General features: G+C 40.3%; 1 protein-coding gene across 3 annotated transcripts in view; it reads right to left on the bottom strand.

The window, feature by feature from the left end:
* The window catches only part of pacsin3 (protein kinase C and casein kinase substrate in neurons 3), a 37,272-nt gene extending 24,768 nt beyond the window's left edge, over positions 1 to 12,504 (bottom strand). Inside the window, exons 1-2 of one of the 3 annotated variants that reach the window (XM_084065837.1) lie at positions 12,002 to 12,504; positions 7,620 to 7,683 (exon numbers count right to left, since the gene is read on the bottom strand). The gene's annotated coding sequence lies outside the window, so the exon portion shown is untranslated. Of the gene's footprint in view, positions 1 to 3,134; positions 3,241 to 7,619; positions 7,684 to 12,001 lie in introns of those variants that run through there. The other 2 variants (XM_084065838.1, XM_084065839.1) reach the window with 2 other exon arrangements.
* Positions 12,505 to 15,647: the final 3,143 nt, after the last annotated feature.

The raw sequence follows: 15,647 nt of genomic DNA on the forward strand, positions 1-15,647 counted from the left end.
GCAAGTTCAATACACGTACTGTAGCATACATTACACACATGTACAGGCACATACTCATGATTTAGAGCAGCTACAAGTAGGCTCCACACAATAATGTGTCTGTTGTCTATGTGAGCAGTATGTGACATGCGGTCAGACAGAGTGAGTACAGCCTGAGCGGCCCACAGTAGGGGGATTAGGCTGTGATCATAACAGCAGACAAACAGACATAGCTCATTATTCCCTGGTCTAGGTCAGACATTGAACTAGAAACTGTGCACCTACAGGCAAACACCATTGTGGTTATAGGACCAGTAATGCCAAAACATTGCATACTACAGTTTATTGAACAGGATGAGCAGATACAGAATGGATTAATGCATCTATTGCCAGGCTATTTTCATATAATATACAATCAATATAATAATGTTAAATACCAATGTTATCTTTCATAATAATTCATTTGATGTTATTGTGAATTTAACAGAGGAAATCTTCAGAATTTATAACATTTAGAATCACCAGGCTCTTCCTCAAGACTTTGGTTATAATAACCTTGGTTAAGGTAGGGGAGTAGATTCGTTTTATAGTGACCGCATCAGTTTTTATGCTCCATTTTTCTTTCATGACTCTTGTGGCTTGGTTCTTGTCTAAGTGATACTTATGTGTAAATAAATAGAGTTTATAGTCTTTTTTTTTTAAATTAATGTTACTTGTTCAGGATCAAGACTCTGGCGGTTTTGCCCATGGACTACAGGGATTTATACTGGCGTATGCAAATCCCAGTCGGTCCAAGTGCAGACGGCCAAAGAACTAACTCAAAGGTTTCAGGCAAAAACACAAGAACACAATATAAAGGAATCACAATAAATAAAAACATACAATAGCTGTAAAGTAGTGCAAAGGTCTGGTGCAGTACAGATGAGAGTCATGTCTAAGTTATATCTTGCAAAACAAAGTAGTGCGAGCTCTCAGGGCCATTGGCATTTTATATGTTCATTTGCTTTTTTTGCCAGAGCGACCCGTTTTTCATTAAAAAGAATCCTCCTTACTAGTGTCAAACTTTTGGGTGTGCTTGTTTGCACATGAACATTTTTCCCTTCCTAATTTAGTCACTGCCAATTCTCCCAGGTGTATAAATCACTGTCACTACAGATCCCTACAGTTGGTCTTTGGGAGGGTGTAGACAACCACATCTCCTCTAACACGTGTTACAGTACCTCACCAGCTGCTTCTTTTCAGCTGACAGTAAGGAGTTTCACTGTGAGGATGTAAAGCTTGTGGAGGTATCCCTAACAGTTCTGCTCCTAATTGAACAGGCGCCCCAATCAACCTGTAGCTGTCGCTAGTAGCGAAGCAACAGAGAACAAACGCTCTCCCCTGCCGGCTTCCCACTCGCTAACACGGCTAATTGCTGGACTGCCCAGTGCCCAGCCAAGCCAGAGGCACCGTGGAGGATTCAAACCCCCAGTCACCATGGTGGTGGGGAGGAACGTTACCACTGCCACCATTATGCAAAAAGAAGGTCTGGGCCGGGATTCTAGTTCAAGTGCGTCTCTCCATAATCATTTTGGCCAATGTTGAGACCCATCATTTGGTTTAAAAGGCACATTAGCACATAATGTATGACTGAGCGGCGTGCACACACAGCCAAGTTACAGCACAGCCTTCTTTTGCAACCCTGCCACTCTCTCCACGCAAGCCTGCATTATGGCCCAGTGCTGGCTGGAGATGATGCATCATATCATCTTAGGACATTAAGTTAATCTGCCTACAATTACACAACTGGCTGAAAGGTCATTGTAGGAACAGCAACATCCCAGACAGTATGTGGACAATTTGAATATTTTCCTGAACTGGGCTGAACTGATTTTTTTTTTGCATGATGGACTCCACCCAAACCAAGCAGGGTCATATCTATTATCCACAAACATTGAAGTAACACTACGCTCCTGGCTGCAAAAGTGACATTCAGTAAGTGCTTTTATAATCATGTGCCCCCATTACTGACTTTTCACCCATTTGTTCTATTCCTACTGTGATTTATATTCTGTACATTGACAACTGAAATATAAAGATGGATAAATGATGGACCTCATTTATCCATCTAGTGTAGAAACCAGGGCAGATCTGACAGCAGGAATCATCGAGTTCGGGTTTACATGTGATTTATGAAACGGTCATATCATGCCTATCACAGCATAAGAATTGTCAGATGTTGATAAATGTGGCGGCTCAAAATGATCGCCATTTAAATGTCATGACCTTGTTTCAGAGCCCTTGCCCCCGAGTTTATGACATGAATAAATGAATTACAGCCAAGAATAGAAATTTCTCTGACGTGGAGATAAATATTTTAATGTTGCCAAGTCCAACTGTACCAGCTAAAAAGTGTCACAGGAAGTCAGAAGAAAATACACTGAAAAAACACCACATGAGAATCATAACCCTTTGCCACAGAGCTTATTTTTGGCAATACATCAAAATCAAGTGCACAAGTCCCCTAGACCTGTCGAGGGAACCAGAAATATGCTAACTTCCTCCTTCCAGCTACAGAAATACATCATCTCCTGACAGCTCCATTACATAATATATTAGAGTTATTAACCCCTTACGAGCCTGTCTGCAGACTGCAGCCTGAGGTCCTCGGGAGGGAAGCTGCTGGTTGTTCATGAGTCGAGGCTTAAGTCTAAAGGTGACCAAGTGTTTACGGTCTTATTAATTACTTTTATCAAAAGGCCTATCCATAATTTAACGTTTTGCTTGCTTCTCTCAATGTTTAATTTTTCACTACACTTTATTTCATACATATTATCACGTTTTCATTTTTTTCCATTCGGTTGTTGATTTTAATTTTATTTCTTCATTTTTATGAAAAGCACATTGTAACCTTGTTTTAGTAAGTGCTTTATAAATAGTTTGTTTTTGTATGATTATCCCCTTTTTTCTCGCTCCTCAACTTTCTTAATACAACATGCATCAGGTCAGAACCATAACATAACTGACAACAAATCCCCTCCCCAGCCTAGCCCATTAAACACTATGAACTCCCACAATCATCCTTCTATTTATTATTCTTCACAACACACCCCAGTCCCACAGTTCATAAACTCCTCTACTTTCTCAGACAGCCAGTCATCATCATCCCCCACTACCTTTTCAATCAGCCTCTTTTCCCATGTCAGTTCCATAGTCTGGATGCGATCAGAACACCAGCAAACAGATGTTAGGTTAAAAATGTTCGGTCAGTAGATACATCAGAGTGTCGTCCTTGGTTTAATGGGAGAAGAAATGACCAAGCTGAGTGTGTGAGTAGTTACAACATGCCCATCCAGACTGAGAGAGCCCTCCCACCTGGTGTGTGTGTGTGTGTGTGTGTGTGTGTGTGTGTGTGTGTGTGTGTGTGTGTGTGTGTGTGTGTGTGTGTGTGTGTGTGTGTGTGTGTGTGTGTGTGTGTGTGTGAGGATGTTGACGTTTACTCGGTCAGTGACCGCGTACTTGGGTTCAGTGCCCTCACCGTTAACCCCTTCCCCCCCACTGAGCAAGACCTCAGACCACCCTGGAAGACAAGGACCTGCTGGTGGAGACAGGTCGAGACATGGGAGGGGAAGAGCGATATTCTCAATGTTGTAGGAAAAATAGAGCATATAGAGCTTAAGTGGTTCAACATATGTGTATTATAGGGATTTATTTTGTGCCCCTGATTATTATTAATTATTTTAGGCTTGATATTTGTCACTGACATAAAAAAATACATCCTATAATGTTTACTTGTACACATATTTAATTACAGTAGCATAAATGGACCATGAAGGCTGCAAAGGTTAAGCCTAATCAAACTAGTAGGCTTAAACTATTATGTGATGTGTAGTTGATTATAAAAAATCTCCAATTAATTTTATACTTTCTAATCTTTGTCTCCGCCTGGCCGAAAGGCATGGCGAGAGAGTATGTTTTACCCCCTGTCGGTTCGTCCGTACGTCCGTCCGTGTGTGTGTCCATCTGTCCGTTACCACCAAATCTCCGGCACCGTTGGCCCGGTCGCTGCGAAACTGTGCACACACACTCCCTGGATGCCAATTCAGAACCTCTGCTTCAATTGTTTCACATGGGCCTGTTATAGCGCCACCAGGAGGCCGATTTGTGCAAAATCCATTTTTTGACATTACTCCTACAGATTTTATCCAAACATCATGCAAATTGGTACACAGCATCTCTACAGTCAAGGCTAAGTCATTGGCTAAGGTTGGCTTCCAAAGTTTGTAGGATTGGTCCGTTTTGAACAAAACGCCTGAAATTATGCACACAGCTTGCAATTTCCGTGAAATTTCACACGCACATTCCCACTAGGCTGAGGAAGAAATGCCACCCTTTTCACAATGGCCTGTTATAGCGCCCCCAGCAGGTCTAATTTAGCAAAACACATTTTTGGAACAAAATGCAGTGTCCGCTTGCCGTGAAAGGCCTAGGAATGAATGACACAACTTTCACATTGGTCTATTATAGCGCCACCAGGAGGCTACAATAACGTACCTGACCTGGCGGAGACCTGTGCTCCGAGGAGCACTTTTTCTAGTTTTAAACTGCTTTTTATTCCATTAAGCGAAAAAGTAATCGATATAATAATTAACAGCCTCAGTCTCATTCTCAGTCCATCTGAATGAGATATTCAGGTAAATGCTTAACCACTAAAACCTATACTTAGTTGACTGGGATTCTCCAGGGCTCTATACTTGGTCCGCTCTTTTTTTCCCTCTACACCAAATCTCTTTGCCGAAAATAACCAAATTACAATGCATTGTGTTATGAGCTTCACTGTAAAACCTTACTTAAAGGTCGGCTCTATAATGCATTATATTCACATTTATAATGCATTACGATGCGCTTATAAAAGGCATTATAACACTCGTTATAAATGTTGATATCCATGTATGATAGCTTATAACAACGTTTATAATGTATAGGTGCTGGTCATAATGCATTATAAGCTCAGTGGAACAGCATATTATAACTTAGTCGGTTATAAAGTGTCTTTGTTTTAAGTTGTTATACATAATTATAAACATGTATAACGAGTGTTATGAAGCATTATAATGCATTATAAATGTGATTATAATGCATTAATTCTAGACCCAACCTTTAAGTAAAGTGTTACCTGGTAGTTATAATGTATAATGTGCTATAGTATTACCTCCATACACATACAGTGAGGAGTTTCACCAGTACCAGTAACGTGTGCGGAGAAACATGCCATCTCTACCAGCTACAAACACTTGCTAGTCCATTAATGACCTGAAGCCATTCCGGGGTAAAACAGGCACTCTGAGTTGAAGACCCTGGTTGAATCTCCGGCCACAGTTGGCTTTGATATGACCTGAATGCCATAAGAAAGTGAAGTAGGCACTCTCTGTGTCCAGAACAGCTCACTGGAGGCCAGTTAGCTGTCAAGCCTGATTGACAGAACACAACAGCACTACTGAAAAGGGTAAAGAAGGGAGGGAATCAAACGGAACGGATAGAGCAGAGGGGTGAGTAAAGGCAGAAGAGAGGAGGAACACAGAAGGGATAGGGTTAAAGAAAGTGGTTGGGTAGTGCTTGCCATCTTTTCACAGCCATGTCTGTTGTCTAGCAGGGAAAGGAACTTTATGGAACAGCGGGGAACTAGGGAGGTATAGGGCTGGATAGCACATGGCACTACATTCACAACCCATTACGTCAAACAGTACACATGCACGTACGCACACACACAATAACCTTCTCATGTGGTTCCTTGGGCACAGCTAGAAAGCATGTGGTGCTGGTTTGCATTGCTTACAGATTTACACACAAACAAAAACAGTTGTTGACGGGCTGTGAAATATACTTTTACAGAAATCCTCTATTAGAAGACCGATTACATTGTATAAATGCTGACAGTTCCTCCTGACTGATTTAACACAATCTTGAATCTACTAGAGAAAGTCAGTCAACAGAGGGATGGGGACACAGACAGCGACAGGGGGAGAGTCTAGCTGTGGGTTTAATGCAGAAGTGGGTCAGGGCAAGCTGGGTGGGGGAGGAGACAAAGCAGAGGAGGGAGGAGAGAGACAGATAAAGAGGCAGGTCCAGACCTCATAAGCTCTGCTGGAAACTCACGCTCATTAATCTGATTAATGTTCTCCGACAGTTTTGCTGCAGCTATAGGCCTATGCTGTAGCTTCTAGCTTACTAAGGTTGTAATGCCACTTGCACATAGGTTCAGCCTACCTTCTCTGTTAGATTTGAAGTGGTAGCCCTTGTAGGAAGCCACTGTTTAATATACTCTGCATTTACCAAAGCATCAGTACTGGAACTTTTTAGCATGCAATAGCTTGGGAAATGTCCACAACCCATTCACAAGCTTTTTCCATACCAATACCCATCCCATTCTAGTGCTTGGAATACAACATGGAAATAGTATTTGATTCTTTCTGGCACCAGTGTCCTCAATGAGACTTTAAGAACACACCACATACTGAAGAAGAGGACTGAAAGAACGGCCCTAACCTTCATCACAGCAACCACCAAGGCTTCTCTCACAAAAGCACAAAGTGCTTTATTATAGAAAGGATACTGTCCTGCCACTGGCAGCTGAAATGACAACACAATTTTGGCTCATCTGGACTACTCACAAAAATGGTGTTACATCAGATCACTATGTGGCCAGTCGTCATTGCCACAAGACTGGGTCAAACACCAGTATATGGCTGGAACTGATCTGGGCAATGTGTGAAATTGCAGGCAACTGCTTGTATTAACTGATGAAAAAGCAGCCATTAGAACTAGAAACATTGTATATTAGTATTGAATCAAATTACTAATCAAGTCAAATCATGAGGCCAATGGAGATTCACACCTCTAGAATATTCTAGGCCAATTTCCTAACTTAGGGGAAGAAATTGGTAGAGCGTCGTTGAGGGTGTCCAAACATGTTCTTTTCATCTAAACACAGACTTTCACCAACTCTACATGTCCTTGATTTCAAGATGGTGCTGTATTAGTGCATGGAGACACATACGCATCAGAAGCATCAGCTTCCCTTTCACTTCCATTCAATGGTTGTGAAGGGGTGGAGCTCCCCGTTGTGTTCGTGGCAGTATGTACTGGGTGAGCAACTTTGAATTGAATAGGTGTGGGAAAGCCGTTCTCTACTTTTTATATAACTCTATGGTTAGATGTTAGGCCAACTGAGGATAGACTACATCCCATAGCCTGGAGGGACAATTACTCTGCGACTGGCTAGTCCGTTGTTGGGCCAAAGGGCCAACCAATACCGTCTGTCTGTCACTTACTCATACTTGCTAATTAAGTAATCAATCAATCAATCAATCAATCAATAAGGTCAGATCTAAAGGTTGATCCTTCAGTTACAGCCTATTGAGTATACTATGCCGGCAGGTGATCCTGTAGACTAAATCACCAGGCACAAAATACAGAAACCAAGTCTGTCACACATTAAATGGTGAATCCAGCAAGGATGTTTACCATTATGTAATGGACATAGGGTAAAAAACATTATTAACCAGAGCAGAAACAGGCATGGCATTCCCATATAGTTAAGATGCAACCCAAAGATATACCCATGTTTAAAGCTAGAGCCCAAAGTGGCAGTAGAGACTTACCTTATCAGAGATGAAAACACTTGGACGGATGTCCAAACGGAAGACGGGATGTGACTCCAGCAGCCTGAGCGAGAGAGAGAGAGAGAGAGAGAGAGAGAGAGAGAGAGAGAGAGAGAGAGAGAGAGAGAGAGAGAGAGAGAGAGAGAGAGAGAGAGAGAGTGAAACAGAGAGGGAGAGATCAAGAAAGAGACAAGGAGGTAATGGATAAATGTAGGGAGGAAAGAGTGAGGAAGAGAGAGAGAGAAACAGAAGGAGAGTTGTTAGAGAGAGGTATTAGCCAGGCCGCATGTGGTTAGTTCCCCCTGAAGCTCAAAGTACAGGCAGACTGATGCTCCTTCACAGTGCTCCTCTGTTCAAAAGCCTCCAGGCAGCCTTGGACCACTTGCCTTGTTATAGGGCCGAGAGCAGCTAGGTGGCACATTCTGGATGTCACATCGAAATGCCACACATGAACTGCCTGTCGCGAGAGTCTAATGAGGGGGCAGTAAACCAGCAGCCCCCATGTGAGGAGGTCATAAGTGTTACCTCACACCTCTAAAATTACCTAGCAAGGAAATGTGTCAGATAGAAGAGGGATAGAGGATGAGTCACTAAACCGAGTCAAGAGTTAAAATTCAGAAATGAACACTACCTGGTCCAAGGAATAGTCTAATTCAACCTTTCCAGGTTCAACAAGTCTCACAGTTACAATTACGATTAAGGCATTTAGCAGACACTCTTATCCAGAGCGACTTACAATAAGGAAAGTAATCACATACATAGAATCAGTGTTGTGTTCTAGGTTTTTTCGGAGGGTATACACTACGATACGATGCGCGTGGTCGTGGGTATACGCTCTCGCGTTTTCAATGGATGAAATGGTTATTAGACTGTATACGCTTCTTCCCAAAATAATCTGGACTGTGTACGCCGTATACAGCGTATGACGGTAGAACACACCACTGCATAGAATGCAGAGAGAAAGTGTAGTGCCTAAAGAAACTAGGATCCCAGGTAAACCCAGAAATTTGTGTCAGTCTAAACGATATACAGTACTATCGAAATAACAATCTGTACACTGAAACTATAGGATACCAGATAAACAATGAACATAGCATCTGTTTAACATGCCATCTAAATTACATTCTTAACATTGTGGTCAATAAAAACAAGCGTAAGTTTAAAAAAAACACATGAGAAAGAATGACCAAGAATGACCCTTGCTCATTCACTAGCATCGGTCAAGGCAATCGAGGTCTCAGTCTCTAACTCTAATAATTCTAATAAAAAGTATTTAGAATTACTGTATTTATTCATGGGGGGGGTCCTTTTTGTTTTTAGACATTTCTCAGGGAACAGGATATTTAAACAGACTGAAAATCACCACAAATAATCTGCTGCTAAAACAAAAATAGCCTCTATGTCCAACCCACACACAGTCAAATCTTAAGTGATACTTTTACTGAGAGGGTCAATGTTTACACTCTCCGGTTTAAATTAACACCGAGAGTTTTGCAGTGTAGGTGGTGGGAGTAGTTTTGGCCATCAGGTGGTATGGCACAATCATTCTGGAACAATTTACCCACTGACATAAGAGCATCCAGCTGTACACATTTCACATCCTTTAAGGTCCAATTTTAAAAAAATGATCATGGACCAACAAACTTTTTAAAATAGGCTAAGAGAGAAAGGTGTCCTTCCTTGTGTTTTATATCTTTAATAGGTTAACAATTAGGCAAATTTGACTGTTATGCGTTTCTCTCCTTTGTTGTACTCTGTGTTTCTTGTAATGTTTGCTTGTTTTTATGTATGGGACTAGGGATGGAAATTAGCATTCCTGCTAAATCTGATATATTATTACATTACATCATGTATGTATTATTGTTTATCAATATGCCCTATCCCGTCCAAATAAAGTAAGTAATATGATATCTTTATGGACAAAAGTGTTGATATATTATTAGTCTGGATTTTTACATGCCATTATTTACTGAAATCAGACTTCTGAAACACAAGCTTAAGTGGAAACAAGTGGAAACAATGAAGAGAAGTGGGAAATTATTTTGGTGACTTATATTCCTGCCATCAGTAAATAAAATATTGTCAATTTAAAACATATATATATTTTATTTAAACATATTCATCATATTAAAAAAAGTTAAACTCAATATACTGCAGACACGCCCAGCAAGACAGATGAGAGTTGACAGTGAGGTCAGCTGTCTTCCATGGCTGATCTCTGCAGCACCGTTCCCTGAATGCTGCTAGAGCTGGCACTGAGCTAGCAACCTGCTGGCACACAGGGACAAAGACAGGCCTGTTCCTCAGCCACTGTCCTTTCAAATCAACCTTCTGGAAAAGGAAAACAAAACTGAGCCTCAACTCAGGTTATATTGTGATATCATATACAACTGGAATAAAGAAAGTAACCCAGTCTTATTTTAAGTCATTGTGGATGTGAAATGAAAAAAAGTCTGTGTAAAGCCTCGCTCTGACCATATTTAACTGGTAATAACAGAGGAGAGGAGAGGAGAGGAGAGGAGAGGAGATGGAGAGTCAAACAGAGGGACAACTCAGCCTTATGGACAGCTGTACTCCTACAGCCAGAGACTCTTATTTCTATTCTAAACCACATACTGGGTTCCTTACCAGCTCACCAGGCTTTAGATAGAACAGACTGCGACACTGGTTGGGACTTGACTTGGCACAATCTGTTGCTGGCTGTGTCGAGTATTTGACAAAGATTAGTCTTCAACCTACTGTACTGTCACTTGTTCTCACACACACACCTAGCCCTACCCTTTCACTGCACTGCAACACAACACACGCAATGTGTACCCAGTCCCACTAAGGCTACCATAGTCTTACTGGTCTACTGCAGTGGTTCTCAACCTGTGGGTCGGGACCCATGATTTTGGGGGGGTTTCCAGATGACAGTGAAGTGACAATTTAAGTACTTTTAAGACCTTTTTTAATACAAAAAAAAAAAAAGACAAGAAAAAACAAAACAATTACTGCATCAAAAGTAATCAACAAACTATACTATAAAAACTGGTAAAACATTGGCCAAATTGTCAAATAATATAAGAAAGAGACAAATATTGTGAAAATAGCAGCTCTACAAGCTCACAACGCCTCTGCTGTACAATCCTGTGCAGGCATTGCTGAAGGCAGGACCACTATTTTTGCAGTAGTTTACTCAAATCATATTAACAGCACATGAGGTAGCCTATAGTACGCTACATTATTTAGTTTTTGCCTCCAGGTACATAGCCTACTACTGTAGATGGAAATGGTTCACAATGGTCATTCAGACCTTTTAGCTGTACTTGTTCATGTCTAATAAGAATAGTGTTAACAAATGCTTTAAATTAACATACAATTGTGATTAAGCAGAAGCTTGTAACTATGAAATGTCACTATGAAAATCCACTTGCTGAGTGGGATCAGGTACTGCCAATGAATGAGAAAACGCACACACACACACACACACACACACACACACACACACACACACACACACACACACACACACACACACACACACACACACACACACACACACACACACACACACACACACACACACACACACGTTGCTGTCAACGCCCTGGCCCCAAGGGATACAGTACCGCTTGAGCACAAATTATACAGTTAGAATATTGTCACTGTCAGCCAGGTTGACACGTGATGTTTGCAAATATTTGCAAACATAAAACATAAAACATTATTCCCCTACCAAACATTACAGTATTTCTGTTTCTTCAGCAAACAGCCACAGTGTTGTATGGCTGTGTAGTAGACTGTAGGAGATGCAGTGTCATCGCCTCATCACGCCAGCAGCAGCAACTAGAAACAGCTCAACATAAAGTGTGTGGTTCCAGTGGTGGAAGAATAAGTACTCAGATATTTTTCTTAAGTAGAAGTAGCAATACCACAATATTAAAATACTCTGTTACAAGTAAAAGGCCTGCCCTGTGCTCAAAATGTTACTTGAGTAAAAGTACCAAAGTATTGGCATCAAAATATACTTAAAGTACCAAAAGTAAAAGTAATGAAATGTTCTAAAATAGCAGATCTACAAGCTCACAATGCATTAATGAGCTTGTAGATCAGCTATTTTCAAATAGCCTAGGTATAAAATAGGGCTTAAGTGGTTAATGTATGTTTTATAATATATTCATTTATATCTGCAAACTATATTTGCCTCTGAGATATACTGGAGTAGAAGTAAAAGTACTGACATTTGGAAATACTCCATGAAAAGATACCTCTAAATTGTACTAAAGAACAGTACTTGAGTACATGTACTTAGATACTTCACACGACTGCTCATCAATCCAGCAGCAGCAACCAAACATCTCACTATGCAGTGTGTGGTGGTTCCTCCTCCACACATTTACCTGTTGCTTGTCCTCCGTGTCTCTCTCTGCTCCTCCGACCAGAAGGAGCAGCCCCCAGATCGCTGTATGAATGATGCGACACTCCTTTTTTCCTCCAGCGGAATAGCGGTTTTAGAATCAGATAGAAGTTGTGGATGTGGATGATTCAGTTGTCGTCTTCTCCGGGTCGCTTTGGTACAGTTTGCTGCACACGATCCTTAAACAACGCAACGCAAAGACGTTTCGCCTCAAAAGTGTATTTCCAAGTCAACCGTGGGCCCGTGTATGTGTATGTGTACAACACCCCCTATAAGCCATTACAATGAAATGATCCAAAAAAACAAACTCTCTCAGAAGAACCAGGTCCAGTCGGTGATTTATCACACAAAAAAACGAATTAAAAAGTATTATTTTGCATGGAAAAATTAGCGTTCCGCTTCTCGTGAGAAACAAACGATTTGGCAGGTAAATAAAGCTGCTGCCCACCGATACGATACTGGCGTCGTTCTAGAGAGGTCTGTGTAATCAGATGCTGCTCCACCAGCACTGATCCGTTAGGAGAATAATCTGAACACACGCGTCAAACTATACCTGTTTAATTGTGTAACTTCCGGTTGTTGGACTTCAAAATAAGAGCAACTCAACTACAGCGCACGCAAACAGGTGTGTCCGGTTCGTTTCTTGATGAATAACAAATATGGAGCATTGTAGAACACTTATCAGGAATATGTTGTACTGTAAATAAATTGTAGAAAAAATAAAATAAATAAACAAATGCACGGAATCTGTGTCCAGAATAAAACATCCACAAGTCTCTGTATCTATATGTCTGTCCATCAGCGTGTGTCTGTCTGTGTCCCATTTATGCAACATGATCAATACAATAATATACAGAGTATTCCAGTACTACTGCATAAAATAAAACAACAGCAACGGGGAATGTGCAATGGGGTAATATCACAGCTAGGTCTCTCCACCACTGATGCTGAAAGAAATGTAGTTTCAGTTTTCAGCAAGTGGTTAATTTGTGGGGTAGGTGACAGCCAGCTCAGATTTTGGGGAAGTACAGAAAAGCTCTCCAAGACTCCAACTCTAGTGTTTCAGTGTAAAAAAGATAGGCTACTCTATATAATATTATAAACACATGACATCCATTACATTATAAATTAACTTGACTTACAGTAGCTTACAGAGGACGAGATGTTATGTTGTGCACTGTCCTAAACAACTGCAACAATGAATTGGTAATTGCTCACTGTATTTACCATATTATTTATTCATCAAGAAACCTATAACATCTTAGTCTTATTTTGAAGTCCACCAACTGGAAGTTAAATCCATACTTAAACAATACTTGACGAGCATGTTAAATTTATTTAAGTGACGAAACTGGTGCTCGCGACAATATCCATTCATCCTATTACAGACTTTAACCCTTTACCGTCTGGACCCTGTTGCCTATGTAGCAAAGGCATAGAGTGGAGCAAAGGCCCCAGTCGAGTTCAACCATACAGCAGTATGTTCTAGTTGAGACTGAGGTAAAGTAACTAAGTACATTGATTTACTCAAGTACTGTACTTAAGTACAATTTTCAGATATTTTTTACTTTACTGGAGAATTTCAATTTGTTTGTACTTTTACTTCTACTCCACTACATCTCAGAGGCAAATATTATATTTTACTCCACTATAATTACTTGACAACTTTAGTTACTAGTTATTTTGTAGATTTCGATTATTATTACAAAACATACATTGACCACTCCAGCCCTATATACATACTTTGACTATTTGAAAATAACCGATCAACAAGCTCACAAGTCACAGCGCGCCTGTGAGCTTGTAGATCTGCTATTTTCTAAGATTTTAATACATTTTAGACTTATGATAACTTTGAACTACTAACTACTTTTACTTTTGGTACTTGATGCCAATACTTTTGTACTTTTACTCAAGTAAATTTTGAATACCGAAATTGTATTTGTAACAGACTATTTCTACAATAGAGTACTTTTACTAGTACACAATTTGAGTACCTCTTCCATCACAGTCTGAGACTATGGCACCAGAATAAACTGACAAATTGTAGTCAGAGGAAGACAAAGAAGAGTACAAGAAGAAAGAAGTGGAGGAAGAGGAATAAAACATAATCTGTGAGGTTATGAACAGGACAGGCTGAGCTTGAGCTAACTGAATGTGAACAGTGGTGGTATTGGATGTTTTGCAGTGTATTTTATGAATGACGAGTCATAGGAAACAACAACATTAAGAAATATACATTTGTGTATGTAGTAGCTGAGCAGTCTGTACAACTGACCGTTGTCAGACCGATGTAAAACAAAAAAGTAAGGAAATTAGACTTGTATACATTTAGGTAAAAAAAGTAGGGGTAGCTTTATTTTGAAAAGTGTTGGCAAAGATTTCAGGGTTGTTTTTTTTAAGGGTGCAGGAAAAAGGAAAAACAATTGGGTCATTTCTATTTAGATTTTGAAAAAAAATCAACATGACAAAAAATATCTCCTTAATATTATCTCGTTCCCACTCAGAGATAAACTTAAAGACAAATCTAAATGACCCCCAAAAAAACTTTATTTTAAATTTCTGCTACCTAAAAAGTATGTGTTCACCCCCTTAAAAACCCAACCCTGAAAAAAACGCTTTTCAAAATAAAGCTACCACTAAACACACTCGCCCCCATTTTCTTCGCAGACCGCGCGCGCCCCCAGCGGTTCTTGTATTCTTGTATTTGTTTTACTGAGGTTAAGGTTAGAAATAAGGTTAGGGTTAGGCATAGTTTTACTGAGGTTAACATTAGGAATAAGGTTAGGTTTAGGCATAGTTTTACTGAGGTTACGTTTAGGAATACCTGGTGGCGACCGTTCCGAGGTCGCCGGATTTGACCCAGGGTGAGCGTGTTTTGGGGTGAGCATTCTTGTATTCCTTTTAGGGGCTCCGTACTTTTAGGTGGGAACACATTATTTTTTCTACATTTCTGCTTTATTTAAGATAGTGATAGTGAGAGAGAGAGAGCGAGAGAGAGGAAATGCGGGAGAGAAAGAGGGGATGACATGCAGCAGAGCCTCAGGTCAGATTCAAAACAGCTGCGGAAAGGACAATAACCTTATTTATATAGTATCTGCTCTTAGCAGGTGAGCCACTGGGGTGCCCCATGAAGCTGATGTTTTTAATGAATTTTCAAAGTTTTCATATTGAGATGGTTGGCTATAGTGCCAGGAGCCTCTAATACAGGGGTGTGCAGCATTTATTTCCAGAGGGCCATACTGACTTCGATAAAATGAGTGAAGGGCCACACATTGTACAATTGAATTGAATGATGTTAAAACTGCATGAATTTGGTAGACATGCCAGACTACTTTAGAATAAGTCCTTGCTTTCACAACAAGAATGTTCATCAACAAAATGTTGATCTTTCATTATCTTTTTGTATCACTCTGGTGTACTCTGTACGAGGTTACAATGAAAAGATTACATAAAACAATCCACGTCAATGCCGTATCTTATCTTATATGATATGCACCACTCCTAGGTCACTGATAAAACACATTGCATTCATTATATATGGACTCACGGCAGACTGTTTCACTGTTACATTAAAAACATAAAACATTTGAGTACATACAGATGGAGGAATGCAGATGTTCTCAAAT

The sequence above is a fragment of the Gymnoscopelus microlampas genome, assembly GCF_963454915.1.
Source record: "Gymnoscopelus microlampas genome assembly, chromosome: 1".
Lineage (NCBI taxonomy): Eukaryota > Metazoa > Chordata > Actinopteri > Myctophiformes > Myctophidae > Gymnoscopelus > Gymnoscopelus microlampas.